Source organism: Adiantum capillus-veneris, chromosome 13, assembly GCF_014529385.1.
Source record: "Adiantum capillus-veneris isolate H3 chromosome 13, ASM1452938v2, whole genome shotgun sequence".
Classification (NCBI taxonomy): Eukaryota; Viridiplantae; Streptophyta; class Polypodiopsida; order Polypodiales; family Pteridaceae; genus Adiantum; species Adiantum capillus-veneris.
The window spans coordinates 124,955,428-124,975,474 of NC_140943.1; the positions used below are offsets into that span (position 1 = coordinate 124,955,428).

Below are 20,047 nucleotides of genomic sequence, written 5' to 3' on the forward strand. Positions count from 1 at the left end.
GCGGTGAACAAGAGCTGGCATGATAAAGGGAAGTGCCATGCCCTGAGGACATGATCAATCCACAAAGGGGAGTAAGCCCAAAGCTTTGCGGAACGCTTGGAGCTTCTCACGAGACAATGCCTTTGTGGAAAGATCTGCAAGGTTATCCTGTGTTGGCACATAAGAAAGCCGTTCTCTTCTGTTGAGAGCCTCTCCCTGACATAGTGGCAATGCACCTCAATGTTCTTTGTACGAGCATGAAAAACTGGGTTCCTCATGACTGCTAACGCGCCCTGTCTGTCAGTGTAGGTAGTGTTGGCAGTTTCCTGTCCAACACCCAAATCAATCATAAGGCGTCTAAGCCATACACACTCAACCGTAGCTGTGTGAAGACTGCCCTGTAATCAGCCTCACAACTCGAAGTGGCCATATTAGGTTGCTTCTTGCTCAACCATGATATACATGAACTGCCAAGCATGAAACAAAAACCAGTTGTGGACACTCGCGTGTCAAAACAACCAGCCCAATATGAGTCCGAAAAAGCATGTAAGTCTGCGGCAATGATCCTCCCTTGGAATAAAACAAGCCAAGATGAAAAGTGCCACTAAGGTAGCGAAAAATCCTCTTGATAGCCTACCAATGCTTAGACCCTAGGCTATGCATAAATATGCCGACCTGTGAGACTGCAAACTGAATATCCGGCCTCGGTTGCATACATAAATGAGGCATCCAACAACAGTTTGGTAAAGAGTGACATTTGCACGATCACCAGCATCATGAAGACTTAATTTTAAACTTGTTTCGATGGGAGTGGAAATAGGTTTGCAATCCTTAAGTCCAAACCTACATAGCAATGTCTCTATGTAACTTTTCTAACACAAGGCAATACCACCATCACACTGCTTAAACTGTATGCCCAAGTAATGATGCAACAACCCCAAATCTTTCATCTTGAAAGTAGCATTCAAATCAGCCTTAAATTCAGCAATATATCTCATTTGGTCCAGTGATTAGCAAATCATCTACATAAAGAACCACAATGAGAAGTACATCACCCTCACGATTTACATACAATGTGCTTTCTGTTAGACTGTTACGAAATCCTCGTTTGACCAAATGAGTGTCAGCTTTCTCATACCAAGTACGAGGAGATTGCTTCAACCCATACAAAGCATTCTTACATTTGCACACTTTGTCCTCTTGTCCTTTCTTGACAAAACCGCGAGGGTGCGTTACATAAACTTCCTCAAATATGTCACCATTCAAGAAAGCAGTAACAATGTCTGATTGATGTACATCCCAACCAAAACGAGCTACCAATGCACATAGAAAACGCACAGTAGTCATACGACAAGTGGGAGCAAAAGTCTCTTCATAATTTATGCCTTTTTGTTGTGCATAACCCTTTGTAACAATTCGAGCCTTATGGTGATTGATCTCACCATCCAGCTTGCGTTTCAACTTGTAAACCCACTTCGTACCAATGGTCTTTTTGCTAGGAGGCAAATCACATAAAGTCCATGTGTCATTTTCTATAAGTGCATCATATTCTGACTGCATGGAAGCCATCCAATTTTTTGAATTTTGTGCTTCACAAAAGACAGAGGTTCCTCAACATCATGTAAGCTAGACACAGCCAAAGCATAATAATCTGATGCATAAGATGCATGGCGAGAACCTGAACGAGTACGATTAGACAAAGGTGCATCCAATTTACTATCACACGATGTATGCACCAGCCATTTTGGCATACCTCTAGCCTGCTCATTTTCAGCTCTTTCCTCATCAAGTACATCATGTACATCTGCATCAGTAATAGGCTGATCTGTAACATTTTCAAAAACCCCCATAGGCTGTACATTTGCCTCATTGGAACTTACATTCGAACTTCCACCACTGAAAAGAGGCAACAAAGTGTCATAATGTCTTGTGAGCTTACATTACTATCTCTAGTACATAACAACAAGGGCTGAACAAAATCTTCCACAAACACTACATCCCGTGAAACTAGAATACGTTTTGTTTGCGGATGATACGACCTGTAACCTTTGCTTTCAGCACTATAACCAACAAAAATACATTTGACAGCCTTATCATCCAATTTTCTATGCTGTGTTTGTGGCACCAAAGCATATGCCAAACATCCAAAAACACGCATATGCTCAATAGAATGCTTTCTATCATGCCATGCTTCATATGGAGTAATAGACTTCAAAGCTTTCGTAGGATACGTGTTTAGTATATAAGTGGTACACATGATGGCCTCAAGCAAAAAAGAATGCGGCAAGCTTGACTTTTGACCATAAATCGTGCCATTTTCGTAAGTGGCCTCTTTTTCCTCTCCGCAACACCATTTTGCTGAGGTGTATAAGGCACTGTACATTGGTGTTTTGTCATAAAATCTAATATCTAATACCTAACCAACCCAAATGATTCTCTCATATTAAAGTGATCACTTAATCTGGGAAAATAAACGGGAACAAGGGTTAAGATATAGACATGTGCTTATAGATCTATCTCAACACGGGGCCAATGCTAAAGGGGCCCAAATGAGAGATGATCTATCAAAGAGCAAGGCTAACCAATTGATCATACGACCTTAGAGTTAGCTTCATTGAAGACCTCCAATAATGTGTGTAAAAGTCCTTTGACCTTAGGTAAGCTAGGGCTGACCTTGAGGCGCGGGAACCCGACCCAGCTCGAGGTGCTTGTCATGCTGGATGACTAAGGTGCTTGATTATTGAGGTTCTTGAGATGCTTGTGGATGATTGAGATGCTTGAGGTGCTTGACATGCTAGGGTTGTACTTGAGGTGAGAACCTAGCACAAGCTTAAAGTGCTTAAGGGCCAAGCTTGTGGTGGGAACTAGGCCTATGCATGAGGGGCTTGAGGTGTCAAAAAGTCAAATATTCAATCCCTACAAGGAGGGGGCGAGCCCTACATGAGGGGAGATGAGAGAGAACACCCACACACTCACACAAGGCATGCATGGTACAAAGAAAGCAAAAGGGACACTTGTCAAGTTCCTCCTCATGTTGCCCTCATGGTGTGCCTGAAGCCTATTGGTTGCCCACCCAAGGGATCCAATGATAATTTAGGAGATTTAATTAATTGATTTTGCATTTATCTATTCCTCTCTCTCAAAGGGAAAAGGGGGACACTTGTCTCAAGGCTACCCTTGCTGCTTGTAATGCCTCCTTCTTATGATTGGCTAGGCCTGGAGGGGTCCAATGAGCTTCAAGCATGAGCTACAAGGGGGGGGTCAACCCAAGCAAGTTAGGGGGTTGCTTAGGGGGTATACTCACCCACACACAGTCACAAACACTCTCATTGTGTTCTATGAAATGTGTGCAAGAGCTCCCTCTCCTTCTCCAAGCGAGTAGAGGTTGAGAGCCTACACTAACACTCTTGGCTATGGAGTGCAAATCCAACCAAGAGCTATGCTTCAATGCTTAAGCTTGCAATCTCCTTCTTCTTCATTACTATGCTATTATGTATGCTACCAACAAGAGTTATGATAAGTAAGGAACTAATTCTTTCTCCTATGAAATGTTTCTTCTTCCTCTTCCCTACCCTCATTCCCTGCTAGCTCTCTCCACCTTCGAAGGTGTTTGAGGTCTTGGGACTGAGGCTTGGGATATAAGCTTTCTTTAAGTTTATGTTATGCTTGTGATGCATGAAGTTTTCCATCTTCATTGCATCACCTAGGTTACAAGGAACACAAAGATTGTGTTGTAACAAGTCTCTCTTAATGGGAGAAATCATAATACAAATGCCTATTGGAGGGGGGACCGGCTCCACATAAATCCGGTCCTCAACTATTGTCATGTTCTCTAAATTCTCTCTCTTGCAAAAGTATTGTTCATGCCAAGTTAACTAATTGCTATGATTATGTTGCTATCTTCAATTATGTTCACCCGCTATGCTCACAAAGTCATTTCTCAAAAGTACTCTCATTAATTTCCGCTACTCTCAAATTAAATAGGCCAATTCCATTACATTGATATCAGAGCATTTGCTTTGTCTTTTCTTGCTTAAGAAGAGAGGTCCTTAAGTAGCCTATAAATGGTTGATGTTGTTAATTATATTAGGCTAAGTGGAACTGGGATCTATTATTGGTTTTGTTGAGCCCACTATGTGGGGGATGGTGCACACCTCAGGAGCTTTTGACTTAATAATGGAGTCTTTTTAGACTTGCCTACGGCTTTACCATTATTGAGCCATAAGAAGGCCGAAAGGAGCTAGCCCTCGGCAACTCTGCTATGTTAGACCTACTCCTCTACTCTCTATAATTAACCACTTTGAGCCGTGGGTGTAGATACTTAAGAGCCGATTTTCAAAGGCTAAAAGGAGTGGCAACTAAGGTTTTGAATTGCCAAAGCATACACAAAGTACATACATAAATTTTGTTAACATGGCTGACAATAATCAAGAGAGTAGAATGAACATTGATAGCTTTGATTTTGCACATGAAGGTGCTAATGATGATGCTCCCATGTTTGTGAATTATCTCGTCACTAGGTTGCAGCAGGCTATGGGCAACCCTGCTTTGCAAGCCGAAGTTACTCAACAACTTCGTGCTTATGGAATTTCCCTTCCCCTCCAAGAGGAGAGAGAGCTTAGGAGGCCTCTTGAAGAGACCCCCAAAAGAAGACTCCCTCCCATTCAAGAGGAGGAATCCAAAGAGCAAGAAAGCAATGAAAGTTTAAGTTCCTCTAAAGATGTGGCTTCACCAAGACAGCGGTCTAGACGATCGCCCACTCCTCCCAAGAGGAAAAGATCAACACATGGTCCTTCTCCTCATCACTCTGAAAGGCAAAAGAGGAAACAAAGGAAGAAAAAGGCTAGGAAGAGGTCACCCTGTTCTCCTTCTTCTTCACCTTCCTCCTCTTCTGACGAAAGCTATGGCTATTCTCCTAGAGAATACAAGAGGGGAGGACATCGCAAATTATTTCCTGCATGGCGAAGGTCACAAAAGCTTAAGAAGTTCAAGGAGGGAGGAAAGAGAATCTCTTTTCTCATCTATGATGGCACCTTTTGTGCTACCGACAAAGTGTTGGCCTTCATCCAGCAATTTGATGCGGCCTTTGGAGACGAGGGCTTCACAGAGTCCTCCAAGCTACACCATGTAGCTATGCACTTCCAAAAATCATCTCGTCAATGGTGGGATAGCCTTCGTGGCAATGGTGAAGCCCCAAAGACATGGAAAACTCTACGAGTTTCCATCATGAAGCAATTCCTTGGAAGCGATGCAAAAGACAAAGTGCTTACTGAATGGCGCAGCTTGAAGCTTCTCTCTCATGAGTCTATCCACAAGTACGTAGACAAGTTTTGGGATTTACATCTCAAGGCTACTGTCTTTCAAAAGATAGACTTTGCCGAGCAAAGGTAGCAATTCTGTGCAGGATTACCTGAAGAGATGGCCGAATACATCAACTCTCAAAGGCCTGGTACTATTAGCGAAGTAATCCATCACACTATGGTTGCTTCATGCATCAATTTCCATCAAGGGGCTAGACGTAATGTCAAGCCCATGGAAAACAAAGAGAAAAATGATGCAAAGGGGAAAACCAATGTTCAAAATACTTCCCAAGTCACTTCCAACAACAACAATAATCGGTCCAAGGAGAAGGGAGTTTACAAAGGTAAAAACAAACTCTCTCCTGAAGAGCTTGAATCTTTTTGCAAGGACCATAAGTGTTTCAAGTGTGGGGAGCAAAGACATGGCTATCGTTCTTGCCCCAAGAAGAATACTCACAATGAGACTCCTAGGGCTTCCACCATCGAAGCTCCAAAAGAGGATGCTCATTGCAAAGGATCATCACTTTCCTATGCTTGGGGAAAGGTAAGAGATCATGATGCCTTCATCTTGTTTGACCTTGGATCTACTCTGAAATTCATATCAATGGAGTTGGCCACCAAGTTGGGCATTAAAGCTTTTGAGATGGGAGATATGGTAATGGCTAACGCAGCTTTCAAGGGACAGCAAGACTCCGCTACTCCCTTGATTGGGAAGTTGAGGCTTCATGTCCAAAGCTATGTCGACAAAGAAGACTTCTTCATCTCTCCTCTCCAACATGAGGATGCTATCCTAGGGACGCCATGGCTGCCAACATGATCGCATGGCTGCCAACATGAAGTTCCCTGAAAGGAGAATCTACTTCACCTACAGGGGAAAGAACATGTGAGCGTGGTCGCACTATTTTACTTGTAAATCCTCTTGCTTTTGATAAGTCAATGAAGAGCTCAGTTTCTGCGTACATGATTTTTGTCAAAGAGTCTCTAAAAGATACTAATGTTTTATCAAATGTAAATGGTAGGAATCAAGAAGAGTTAGAATTGTCTAATTTTCTAAAAGGATTCCAAGATGTGTTCATCGATGATATCCCTATGGACTTACCTCCAACACGAGGGGATGATGACCATCGCATTGAGCTCCTTCCAGGAAGGTCACCGCCTAACAAACCTCCTTATCGAGTCTCACAAGCTCAACAAGAGGAGATCATGAGGCATGTACAGGAATTGGTAGACAAAGGGATGGTGAGGCCTACTTCCTCTCCCTTTTTTTCTCTAGTCCTTTTAGTGCAAAAGAAAGATGGTACATACGGTATGTGTGTGGACTATCGAGCACTAAACCATATCACTATCAAAAACAGATTTTCCGTGCCTCGGGTAGAAGATCTGTTTGATAAGGTACAAGGCTCCACCTACTTCAGTAGGATTGACCTTAAGAGTGGCTATCATCAAATAAGGATAGTGGATGAAGATATCTTAAAGACCGCATTTCGCACAACGTTTGGTCTTTATGAATATCTAGTCATGCCTTTTGGCTTGACTAATGCACCAGCTACGTTCAATCGTCTGATGGAGAAAATTTTTAGACCATACCGCAAATTCATTGGAGCGTTCTTTGATGATATCATCATCTACTCCAAGTCCTTGGAGGAACATAAGCAACATCTCCAAGTGATTTTTCAAGCATTGAGGGAGAACAAGCTTTTTCTCAACCAAAAGAAAAGTGAATTCTTCCTTCAAAAGATTCAATACCTAGGTCATATTATCTCTCACGATGGTATCCGTATGGATCCATCAAAGTTAGAGGTAATAAAATCATGGCCTAACCCAAGAAATCTACATGAGCTAAGAAGCTTTATTGGTATGTGCGCATACTATAGACGCTTCATAGTAAAATTCTCTCAAGTAGCAGGACCACTACACGACTTAACTAAGAAGAACGTTAAGTATGTATGGACTGCTAAGGAGCAAAATGCTTTTGATAAGCTCAAAGAGAAGCTTACTTCCCAACCAGTCCTCGTGCTTCCAGATCTCTCAAAGCCATTTGAGGTCCAATGTGATGCTTGTGGTGATTGCCTTGGAGCAGTTTTTCTTCAAGAAGGGCATGCCATAGCATATGAGAGTCGAAGGCTCAATACTGATGAACGAGTCTTGGGCATTTATGAGAAAGAGCTTTTAGCTGTTCTACATGCCCTAGACATATGGAAGCACTACCTATTGGGGACTCCATTTATCCTACGAACCGACCACCAAAGTCTCAAGTATTTCATGACGCAAACCAAGCTTTCCGACAAACAAATGAGGTGGACAAATTTTCTTTCATAATTTAATTTCCATATTTCTCACACAACTGGTAAACACAATCAAGTGGCCGATGCACTTTCATGACGACCAAAAGTTAATGCGGTGTCTATAGCTACTCACAATGATCTATCCTCTATGATAGATGAGTATGTTACTGACCCTGACTTTAGAGACATAATGTCAGCCCTTGCTTTGGGGAAGAAAGAGGAACCATTCACCTTTCAAGATGGTTGTGTTCTCCACGGCAATAGGCTATGTGTTACCCATTCCCTTCGTGAGAAAGTTATGTATGAATCCATGCTCCTCTATATGCGGGGCATAGAGGTATTCAACCTACTCTCCGAGGAGTAGAGACGTACTTCTATTGGCCTACCATGAAAATGGACATACAAGAGTATGTTTCAAAATGTGTAGTATGCCAAAAGACCAAGTATGATAGAGGGAAGCAACCTGGATTACTCCAGCCATTGCCTATCCCAAATTCACCATGGGAAAGTATATCCATGGATTTCATCTTTGGATTATGTGCAAATTTCTTTTAAATGACTCATGTTTTTGTCTTATAAGACTAGTTCTGTTTTTAATTGTGCACAAATTTAACTAGTATGCATGCTTAGAATCATGTTTGTGATGACGACGTCTCTCAAACACCAAGCAGAATTTGTCACTCTACTTTGGGAGAATGAAATGGACTAAAGAGCAGACATGCTTGCGGCAGCTATGTCTCCCAAGCACCAAATGGATTAGTCATCCATCTTGGAAAGATGTCGTAGGGTAAAAAAGGATCCTCTATCCGCTAAGTAAAATTGACTAATGACTAAGGCTTTATCTCTTCTACCTCAAAGTCGACGACGACTATGATTTCAAGAGAGAGGTAATCTCATAAAATCTAATATCTAATACCTAACCAACCCAAATGATTCTCTCATATTAAACTGATCACTTAATGTGGGAGAATAAACGGGAACAAGGGTTAAGATATAGACACGTGCTTATAGATCTATCTCAACACGGGGCCAATGGTAAAGGGGCCCAAATGAGAGATGGTCTATCAAAAAACAAGGCTAACCAATGGAGCATAAGACCTTAGGGTTAGCTTCATTGAAGACCTCCAATAATGTGTGTAAAAGTCCTTTGACCTTAGGTAAGCTAGGGCTGACCTTGAGGCGCGGGAACCCGACCCAGCTCGAGGTGCTTGTCCTGCTTGTCATGCTTGATGACTGAGGTGCTTGAGATGCTTGATTATTGAGGTGCTTGAGATTCTTGAGGTGCTTAATGATTGAGATGCTTGACATGCTTGAGATGCTACGGTTGCACTTGAGGTGAGAATCTAGCCCAAGCTTAAAGTGCTTAAGGGCCAAGCTTGTGGTGGGATCTGGGCCTATGCATGAGGGGCTTGAGGTGTCAAAAATTCAAATATTCAATCCCTACAAGGAGGGGGCTATCCCTACATGAGGGGGGGTGAGAGAGAACACCCACACACTCATACAAGGCATGCATGGTACAAAGAAAGCAAAAGGGACACTTGTCAAGTTCCTCCTCATGTTGCCCTCATGGTGTACCTGAAGCCTATTGGTTGGCCACCCAAGGGGTCCAATGATAATTTAGGAGATTTAATTAATTGATTTTGCATTTATCTATGCCTCTCTCTCAAAGGGGAAAGGGGGACACTTGTCTCAAGGCTACCCTTGCTGCTTGTAATGCTTCCTGCTTATAATCGATTGGCTAGGCCTGGAGGGGTCCAATGAGTTTCAACCATGAGCTACAAGGGGGGGTCGACCCAAGAAAGCTAGGGGGTTGCTTAGGGTGTATACTCACCCACACACACTCACAAACACTCTCATTGTGTGCTATGCAAAGTGTGCAAGAGCTCCCTCTCCTTCTCCAAGCAAGTAGAGGTTGAGAGCCTACACTAACACTCTTGGCTATGGAGTGAAAATCCAACCAAGAGCCATGCTTCAATGCTTAAGCTTGCAATCTCCTTCTTCTTCATTACTATGCTATTATGTATGCTAGAAACAAGAGTTATGATAAGTGAGGAACTAATTCTTTCTCCTATGACATGTTTCTTCTTCCTCTTCTCTACCCTCATTCCGTGCTAGCTCTCCACCTTCGAAGGTGTTTGAGGTCTTGGGACTGAGGCTTGGGATATAAGCTTTCTTCAAGTTTATGTTATGCTTGTGATGCATGAAGTTTTCCATCTTCATTGCATCACCTAGGTTACAAGATTGTATTGTAACAAGTCTCTCTTAATGGGAGAAATCATAATACAAATGCCTATTGGAGGGGGGACCGGCTCCACATAAATCCGGTCCTCAATTGTTGTCATGTTCTCTAAATTCTCTCTCTTGCAAAAGTATTGTTCATGCCAAGTTAACTAATTGCTATGATTATGTTGCTATCTTCAATTATGTTCACCCGCTATGCTCACAAAGTCATTTCTGAAAAGTACTCTCATTAATTTCCTCTACTCTCAAATTAAATAGGCCAAATCCATTGCATGTTTTATACTAGGACTAGCAAAAAATGCATTAAATTCATGAGACATATACTCCCTCCCTCGATCGGAACGGAGGGTGCCCATAGTACATTTCGAGACATTTTCAGCCATAGCCAGAAATTGTTTGAAGCACATAAAAACTTCGGACTTCTCTTTAAGCGGAAATACCCATGCATGCTTGGAGTAATCATCAATGAAAGTCACGAAGTAAAGGTAATTTCCCAAGGACTGAGTTTGCATGGGCTCACAAACATCACTATGCACAAGCTGCAACCTGTATATGGCCCTAACTGATCATCCTTTGGAAACTTCGAAGGCTGTATCTTACCCAAAATACAGCCTCCACAAACATGTTTCATAGGTGATTCAAGAGGCGGCAAAGAAGCAATCATATCAGATGTCTCCAAACACAACAAACTGACAAAATTTTGCAAACTCACAAACTGGCAAAATTTAGATGCCCAAAGTGTGCATGCCACAATTTTGCATCTGAAACAACCCTTGAATCTGCAACTGCATTTGCAAAATTTTATCCACACTTGTCATACAAAGTGAGCTTATACAGCCCACGACACAAAAGGCCAGATGCAACAATTTCATCACCAAAATTGAGATCATGAGCTTATCCATAAATTTGACTACAAGTCCAAGTCTAGCAAGTGCAAATACAGACAAAAGATTCTTCTTGATCCCAGGTACTAAAGTGCATCAACATGTGTGAAAGAACTGCCATTCGCAACAGTAAGCACAATCTTTCCAACCCCCTGAACCGGATAAGAGGCATTCTTGCACAAGTGATTGAATTCCCATGAGAGACAGACTCAAGAGACGTGAACAATTAACGATGTGAGGTAATGTGCTTTGTAGCACCACTATCGAAATACCACACAGGTGAATCTGTAGCGAGTGACATGCATGCATCATGGACATCAAGATTGTAAGTGCACTCTGCACTAAAAGCCCATTCTGCATCAACATCAGCATCACAGTCTCCTTTCACAGAAGACTCAACAATGGCTGCATTTGTAGTGGAACCACTCTATTTCTTCTTAGCCTCTTTGGCCTTCAATCTTAGGACATTGCTTGATGAAGTGATCATCAACTTTACAATAATGGCAATGCGTCTTCTTTTTGCCCTTATCACCAGAATTCCCAGATGAATTGCTGTCAGAAGAAGCATTAGAAATAGAAGTTTTGCCACTTGCAGCAGAACCATAAGAAGTGGCTGCATTGCTGTTACCACTCTTTCTTTGAGAAGAAATAAAAGCTTGTTCAACTGCACGCTGCCTAGTCCTGTTTTTTTTGGAAAGTGACTTACAGTCTCCAAGTACTAGCAAAAGTTTGGTAAGAATCTAATAAGGCATTAAGAGCAGTCTGCACAAGGAAACTGTCTAAAATGACTTCACTTGCAGAAATAAGTTGCTCATTGATATCATTGACACCAACAAGGAAAGTGTCCATAACATCTTCCTCATGCATAATCTTCGATTCCAGCTCTTTACGCAACAACAAAGCAATTTTAGCCTCATTGCGGTTTGCATAAAGGACTGCTAGAATATGTTGGAATTAGGGTTGCAGAGAAACGCACACAGCTTGGAGAAGATGAAGGAAGCTCAAGGCACACAATAGAGAGTGCGTTACTTAGTGTGCAATGGAAAGATAGATAGCCCTAGAGTGATGGGCGGATATACAATGCTCGGGGGGAAAAACCTCCTAAAGAGGGACTAGTGTGTTCACACACATCACTACCACATGTATATGGTAACAAATCCAACAATTAGGGTTGCAGAGAAACACACACAACTTGGAGAAGACGAAGGAAGATCAAGGCACACAATAGAGAGTGTGTTACTTAGTGTGCAATGGAAAGATAGATAGCCCTAGAGTGATGGGCGTATATACAATGCTCGGGGGGGAAAACCTCCTAAAGAGGGAAAAAATGCCCCGGAAGTCCTAGTGTGTTCACACACATCACTACCACATGTATATGGTAACAAATCCAACAATTAGGGTTGCAGAGAAACACACACAGCTTGGAGAAGACGAAGGAAGCTCAAGGCACACAATAGAGAGTGTGTTAGCTATTGTGCAATGGAAAGATAGATAGCCCTAGAATGATGGGCGTATATACAATGCTCGGGGGGAAAAACCTCCTAAAGAGGGAAAAAATGCCATGGCGGTCCTAGTGTCTTCACACACATCACTACCACATGTATATGGTAACAAATCCCCACTAGAGTGATGCGGTGAACTAGAGCTGGCACATGAGTAAAGGGAAGTGCCATGCCCTGAGGACATGATTAGTCCACAAAGGGGAGTAATCCCAAAGCTTTGTGGAAAGCTTCAAGCTTCTCACGAGACAATGCCTTTGTGAAAAGATCTGCAAGGTTGTCCTGTATTGGCCCATAAGCCAAGCTGATCTCTCCTGTTGAGAGCCTCTCCCTGCATATAGTGATAATGCACCTCAATGTGCTTGGTGCGAGCATGAAAAACTGGGTTCCTCGCAACTACCAATGCGCTCTGACTATCAGTGTAGATAGTGTTGGCAGTGTCCTGTCCAACACCCAAATCAGCCATAAGGCGTCTGAGCCATACACACTCAACCGTAGCTGTGAAGACTGCCTTGTACTCAGCCTCACAACTCGAAGTGGCCACAGTAGGTTGCTTCTTGCTCAACCATGATATACAAGCATGAAACAAAAACCACTTGTGGACACTCGTGTGTCAAAACAACCAGCCCAATCTGAGTCCGAAAAGGCATGTAAGTCTGGCGGCAATGATCCCCCCTTGGGATAAAACAAGCCAAGATGTAAAGTGCCACTAAGGTAGCAGAAAATACTCTTTAACAACGTGCCAATGCTTAGACCCTGGGCTATGCATAAATCTGCTGACCTGTGAGACTGCAAACTGAATATCTGGCCTCGTGTTGCATACATAAATAAGGCAGCTAACAGCAATTTGGTAAAGAGTGACATCAACAGGATCGCCAGCATCATGTAGACTCAACTTCAAACCTGTTTCCATGAGAGTGGCAATAGGTTTGCAATCCTCAAGTCCAAACTTACATAGCAATGTCTCTATGTAACTTTTCTGACACAAGGCAACACCACCATCACACTGCTTAAACTGTATACCCAAGTAATGATGCAACAGTCCCAAATCTTTCATCTTGAAAGTAGCATTCAAATCAACCTTAAATTCAACAGTATGTCTCTCATTTGGTCTAGTGATCAGCAAATCATCAACATAAAGAACCACAATGAGAAGTACATCACCCTCACGCTTTACATACAATGTGCTTTCTGTTGGATTGTTACAAAAGCCTCGTTTGACCAAATGAGTGTCAGCTTTCTCATACCAAGCACGAGGAGATTGCTTCAACCCATACAAAGCCTTCTTACATATGCATACTTTGTCCTCTTGTCCTTACTTAACAAAACCGCGAGGGTGCGTTACATAAACTTCCTCAAATATGTCACCATTCAAGAAAGCAGTAACAATGTATGATTGATGTACATCCCAACCAAAATGAGCTGCCAATGCACAATTCACAATAGTCATACCACAAGTGGGAGCAAAAGTATCTTCATAATCTATGCCTTTTTGCTGTGCATAACCCTTTGCAACAAGTCGAACCTTATGGCGATCGAACTCACCATTCGGCTTGCATTTCAACTTGTAAATCCACTTCGTACCAATGGCCTTTTTGCCTGGAGGCAAATCACATAAAGTCCATGTGTCATTTTCTATAAGTGCATCATATTCTGATTGCATGGCAGCCATCCAGTTTTCTAAATTCTGTGCTTCATCAAAAGACAGAGGCTCCTCAACATCATGTAAGCTAGACACAACCAAAGCATAACAATCTGATGCATAAGATACATGGCGAGAGCCTGAACGAGTACGACTAGACAAAGGTGCATCCAATTTACTGTCACGCAAAGTGTGCACCAGCCATTTTGGCATACCTCTAGTCTGCTCATTTTCAGCCCTTTTCTCATCAAGTACATCATGTACATCTGCATCAGTAATAGGCTGATCTGTAACATTTTCAGAAACCCCCATAGGCTGTACATTTGCCTCATTGGAACTTACATTCGAACTTCCACCACTGAAAAGAGGCAACAAAGTGTCATAAATGTCTTGTGAGCTTACATTACTATCTCTAGTACATGACAACAAGGGCTGAACAGAATCTTCCACAAACACTACATCCCGTGAAACTAGAATACGTTTTGTTTGCAGATGATACGACCTGTAACCTTTGCTTTCAGCACTATAACCAACAAAAATACATTTGACAGCCTTATCATCCAATTTTCTATGCTGTGTTTGTGGCACCAAAGCATATGCCAAACAACCAAAAACACGCAGATGCTCAATAGAATGCTTTCTATCATGCCATGCTTGATATGGAGTAATAGACTGCAAAGCTTTCGTAGGATACCTGTTTAGTATATAAGTGGTACAGATGATGGCCTCAAGCCAAAAAGAATGCGGCAAAGCTTGACTTTTGACCATACATCGTGCCATTTCCGTAAGTGACCTGTTTTTCCTCTCAGCAACACCATTTTGCTGAGGTGTATAAGGCACTGTACATTGGTGTTTTATCCCACGACTAGCCAGAAATGCATTGAATTCATGAGACATATACTCCCCCCTCGATCGGAACGGAGGGTGCCCATCGTACATTTCGAGACATTTTCAACCAGAAATTGTTTGAAGCACATAAAAACTTCGGACTTCACTTTAAGCGGAAATACCCATGCATGCCTGGAGTAATCATCAATGAAAGTCACGAAGTAAAGGTAATTGCCCAAGGACGGAGTTTGCATGGGCCCACAAACATCACTATGCACAAGCTGCAACCTGCATGTGACCCGAACTGAACCATCCTTTGGAAACTTAGCATGCTGCATCTTACCCAAAATATAGCCTTCACAAACATGTTTGACAGGTGCTTCAAGAGGCGGCAAAGAAGCAACCATATCAGATTTTTGCAAATGTAGCAAGCTGGCAAAATTCAGATGACCAAAACGTGCATGCCAAAGTTATGCATCTGAAATAGCCCTTGAATCTGCAACAGAATTTGCAAAATTTTGTCCACACTTGTCATACAAAGTGAGCTTATACATCCCACGACACAAAAGGCCAGATGCAACAATTTAATCACGAAAATTGAAATCATGAACTATACATCTATCATCCACAAATTTGACTATAAGTCTAAGTCTAGCAAGTGCGGATACAGACAAGAGATTCTTCTTGATTCCAGGTACATAGAGTGCATCAACAAGTGTGAAGGAACTTCCATTTATAGTAGTAAGCACAATCTTTCCAACTCCCTAAACCGGATAAGAGGCATTGTTGGCACAAGTGGCTGAATTCCCATGAGGGATAGACTTGAGAGAGGTGAACAATTCACCATGTGAGGTAGTGTGCTTTGTAGCACCACTGTCGAAATACCACATGAATCTACAGCAACTGACAAGCATGCATCATGGACAACAGGATTATAAGTGCACTCTGCACTAAAAGCCCATTCTGCATCAACATCAGCAACACAGTCTCCTTTCACAGAAGACTCAACAATGGTTGCATTTGTAGTGGAACCAGCATTTGCAGTGGAACCACCCTCTTTCTTCTTAGCCTCTTTGGCCTTCAATTTAGGACATGACTTGATCAAGTGATCATTAGCTTTACAATAATGGCAACGCATTTTCTTTTTGTCCTTATCACCAGAATTTCCATCAGAATTGCTGCCGGCAGAAGCATTAGGACATAATTTTTTTCACTCGCAGCAGAACCATAAGAAGTGGTTGTAGTGCTTCTATCACCCTTTCTCTGAGAAGCAATAAAAGCACGTTCAACTGCACGCTGTCTAGTCCTATTTTTTCTGGAAAGTGACTCTTGCAACAGCAATGTGCACAATGCATCAAACTTGACAACTTCTGGATTTCCTTGGGTCATAAGTCTCCAAGTACTAGCAAAAGTCTGGTAAGAATCTGGTAAGGCATCAAGAACAGTCTGCACAAGGGAACTGTCTAAAATGATCTCACCTACAGAGCTCATTGATATCCTTGACACTAGTAAGGAAAGTGTCCATATCATCTTCCTCATGCATAATCTTCGACTCCAGCTCTTTACGCAGCAAAGCAATTTTAGCCTCATTGCGGCTTGCATAAAGACCTGTTAGAATATCCCAAGCCTGTTTTGCATATTTTGCTGAACGGATGTGAGGAACAATGGTGTGCTTCACAGACAACGCAATCAATGCATGAGCCTGCGCATCCTTTATATCCCAACGAGCTTGTTCTGTCGTAGGCAAAACAACTCTAATAGCAACAATCCTTGCAGCAAGACCTGCAACATCCTCAACATCGCCTGCATCCTTAGAACGAGGACGTACATCAATGCCCTGCACAATATTCCAGACGCCCTTTGACACAAGAACGTGTTGCATCATATAAGCCAACATAGGATAATTGTCCCCATCCAACCTGTCCTCAACAGCAAATATCTTGAAGACATCTGTGTTGTTGTCAGTCATGGTAAATGAGACGCACCTGATGGAAAAACAACCCGAAAATAGGAGAAACGGAGCGGGAACAACACGTGATATATAACACAAACTGCAGAAGACTGTAAGGCACCTGTTATGCAGAAAACGGCACTGACAGAAATTCTGTAGTAAATGACGAAATTGCCTGTGCAGACCTGTCTATACTGGAAACGGAGGCCGAAATGAGCCTGAATAAAAAATCTGAGCAGAATAAGCTCTACGAGCTTCCCAAAATATTTGTCGACTTGCGAACGCTCGCCAAACCTCACTGTAATCGGAGAAAGTGAGCATGCGTGTGCTGGAGTAGCTGGCCACTAAGCCCGGGAGGACGTAACCTGCTATGATACCAATTGTTGGAATTAGGGTTGCAGAGAAACGCACAGCTTGTAGAAGACGAAGGAAGCTCAAGGCACAAAATAGAGAGTGTGTTACTTAGTGTGCAATGGAAAGATAGACAGCCCTAGAGTGATGGACGTATATACAATGCTCGGGGGAAAAAAACCTCCTAAAGAGGGAAAAAATACCCTGGCGATCCTAGTGTGTTCACACACATCACTACCACATGTATATGGTAACAGAATATCCCAAGCCTGCTTTGCAGATTTCGCTGAACGAATGTGAGGAGTAATGGTGCGCTTCACAGACAATGCAATCAACACATGAGCCTACGCATCCTTTACATCCCAACGAGCTACGGCAAAACAACTCTGATAGCAGGAATCCTTGCAGCAAGACCTGCAACATCCTCAACATCGCCTACATCCTCAAAACCAGGACGTACATCAAAGCCCTACACAATATTCCAGACACCCTTTGACATAAGAACATGTTGCATCATGTAAGCCCACATAGGGTAATTGTCCCCATCCAATCTTTCCTTAGCAACAAACATCTTGAACACATCTGCCTTGTTGTCAACCATCGAAAATGCCTACATTTGATGTGAAACTGAGTGAGACCAGGACGTGCTATATAGCACAAACCGTAGAACACTGTATGGGTCCTGTTATGGGTGAAAGCATGTTAACTTGTCGCGCTTTTTGTGCTAGTTAGCAGTTTCAAGTTAGCACATCTTCAAAAAGTTGGGCGTCCGGTAAATTTTTTACAAATAATATCAAAATTTGTCAGAGGTTGTACATTTGGATTCCTTGTTTCAAGTGCTTTCTATTGATATATCATATGTCATAGATCTTGGAGATGTAGCTCAAGTTATTGTACTAGTTAGCATATGTCAAAATTGTGCTAGTTAGCATTGTCCGGGACATGAAAAAGCATGACAGGTTAACATGCTTTCACCCTTATGCAATAATTGGCGCTGAGAAAAATTTTGCACAAAATGACAAAATTGCATGTGCAGACTTGGCTGTAGTGAAAACGAAGGTCGAAATGCGAACGCTCACCAAAGCTCATAGAAATCGGAGAAAGTGAGCAGGCGTGTGCTGGAGCTGCTGGCGACGAAGCCCGGGAGGATGCAACCTGCTCTGTTGGAATTAGGGTAGCAGATAAACGCACACAGCTTGGAGAAGACGAAGTAAGCTCAAGGCACATAACTGAGAGTATATTACTTAGTGTGCAATGGAAAGATAGATAGCCCTAGAGTGATGGGCGTATATACAATGCACGGGGGAAAAGACCTCCTAAAGAGGGAAAAATTGCCCCGACAGTCCTAGTGTGTTCACACACATCACTACCACATGTATATGGTAACAAGTTCCTCGAGAATGCATCTTGTTCCGATTGCAGATGCAAGTGTGGATATGCCTCACCAATGCATTGCATATGTGAATGATGAGTTCGCTTTGGCACAAGTTTTGGCATCACAAAAGAGGGATGCGCTTAATGCAAGGTCAATGTATCGCCGAATGTGGACATGCCACTTGTGTTTGATGCGGTTGAAATGCCTTTCGAGGATGCTTCTATGATGCATGTGATGGATGCTATGGATGACGCATTGAACTCCACTGTTGTGAATATACATGAGAAATCTTTGGCTATGGATGTTTTGGGTGTGTCTCCAATTGCTTCTATTGCAAGCATGCCTCTTGTTGGAGTGCCTAGTGTGGCCTCTGTAGTTTCTACGAGAGGTCGACCTCCTAAGAAGAATGTGGATAGAGGTTGATCAAGGCAATACATGCAAAGGATTGTTTTGGTAGTCATGTGGATGCCTCTACATTTGGTACTAGCTCTCATGCCAAAGTAGGTGCTTGGTTTTCCGGTGATGAGAGTCTTGTAAGACATTCTGATGCAGAAGTTGTGGAGGTAAATGCAGGGAGGAAAAATGCTAATGCTCATGCTGAAGAGTAGTCATGCTCACAAGAAGGGGAAGAAGATCCTCAAGAAGCGAGGCACTTCACAAAAACATGTTGTAAAAAAAGGTCGATCTGTGGATGTTATGCAAGATGGTGATGATTCCAGAGATGAACATGCATTCGTGGGTGAGAAACAAGAGTGTGAAGATGAGCTTTTGGAGGCGGAAGGCCATGTCTTGCAGGATTCTTATGATGAGGTTGATTGGTCAAATGTAAGCTTTTCAACTTGCAACAATGGTGATAAACAGGTGGAGCTTGAAGGAACTTTCAAGAAATTGCCACCGTTTGTAGATATCGTTGGTCCAGACTTGGGACAAGTTCCAAGAGAGTTTATAGAGATTCATCTTTTTTTGGCTCTATTTCCTCTTGATTTGGTAGACACTATTGTGGCTGAGACGAATAGATATGCAATGGAAAAACGTGAGTCGACTCGAAAATGGAATGCATTGGATAGACATTCATTCTTGCGGTTTTTGGGAGTGTCTATTGGTATGACCTTGCAATTTATGCCAGACAAAAATCGTTATTGGAAAAGCGATGCTTGCGGTGTTGTCTGGTATCCTAACTATGCCGAGAAGATGGGGCAAACGGAATATCAACAAATAAAGCGTGTTTTGCATGTACGAGATAACTCACAACCATGCAAGCCCAAATTCCGTGGCTGGATAGAGAAGCTCGTGGCCCTCTAAAGATGTGCAAAATTGTAGAGAAGGCAGCTTAGAACGGAGGTGCCTCCATAAGGACAGAGGACGAGATGGTCGCCATGCATGAAGCTGAATCTGCAGTCCTTACCCTTTAGCTTTAATTTGTGATTCGATTTCCGCCCTACGATTGCCTTGCCCATCCAATGGCTTGGCTTTTGCCAACCTTCTCCCTGCCAAGGCTCCATAGCCAAAGCCATGAAAAAAAAACAACTAAAATACATTATTAACAATTTAATTGGGCGGTTTTTTTGCTTTAAAAAATTTATGGGAAGCTTTTTCGTGTCTCGACGGACAACCAAGGCTAGTGTTCCACTTATGTAGCATTTCTAAAAAATCAAGCAAGGTGATGCGTTTGCAAGACATTTAAGTGTCTCAAACTTTAGTGTCCAATTACA

The 20,047-nt window shown here is 42.5% G+C and overlaps 1 pseudogene; it reads left to right on the forward strand.

Moving 5' to 3' along the window:
* The first annotated feature begins 18,632 nt into the window (after nucleotides 1-18,632).
* LOC147444825 (uncharacterized) lies at nucleotides 18,633-19,141 on the forward strand (annotated as a pseudogene).
* Nucleotides 19,142-20,047: the final 906 nt, after the last annotated feature.